This window comes from Haliaeetus leucocephalus, unplaced genomic scaffold, assembly GCF_000737465.1.
Source record: "Haliaeetus leucocephalus isolate CR32 unplaced genomic scaffold, Haliaeetus_leucocephalus-4.0 Scaffold566, whole genome shotgun sequence".
Classification (NCBI taxonomy): Eukaryota; Metazoa; Chordata; class Aves; order Accipitriformes; family Accipitridae; genus Haliaeetus; species Haliaeetus leucocephalus.
Window position 1 is genome coordinate 1,399,901 of NW_010973002.1, and position 809 is coordinate 1,400,709.

An 809-nucleotide genomic window follows, 5' to 3' on the forward strand; every position below is an offset into this window, starting at 1 on the left:
GAAAATTAATTCTTAATGAATCTTTAAATGTGTGAAGAGCAGAACCATGCGCTCTAGCAATAATAATTAACGCAAGTGAAACTGTGGGCTTCTTATGGCAGGAGTGAACATTTTGTACTTGTCTGCAAAGTGTCATCCACTTCTGTGAACTGAGTTAAATAGCAATATAAAAGAGTAAATAACCTGGAAGCAGGGCGTTGTTCTGTATAGCCCCATCAGTTCACTTTCCCATGCACTGATCTAATACGCAGGGCAGATATTAAAAAAAATGCGATTTTTTTCCAGTCACGGCTGGCTTTTGACTGGGTTGTATCAGAGAAGCCACAGCTAGAAAAGACCTGATAGGTCATCCGCTGTATTTCCCTGCTCCAGAGCCAGTACAGCCTCCGGAATGGGACCAGGACAAGGACCATGAGCAAGCGTATCAGTAAAATAATTCACAATAACTGAAAGTGCCTATGTTCAGCAAAGCAAAGTTGGAGTGAAGGCCTTTGCAGCTGACTGTCATCCCTGGCTCCTTAGAAATGGTTTCACCCTGGGATAGTCCAGGTGGCATATTAATCACCTCATTGCTTTTTCATGGCCAGGCACTTAACCATTAATAAGCTAAATTCAAATATTTGTGCTAGTTCTAGTGGAATACTTTATAAACTGAGCAGCAAGAAATTCACTGCCAATGGAAGAAATTACCTAATCCTAGGAGGCAATCCCAATCTAATACACCTACAAGTATAGCTGCAAACCAGAATTTCCTTAATAGCGCTGTTATTTCCAAGTGGCGTTTCAGTGTTTTAGCTGCTTGTGCAAGC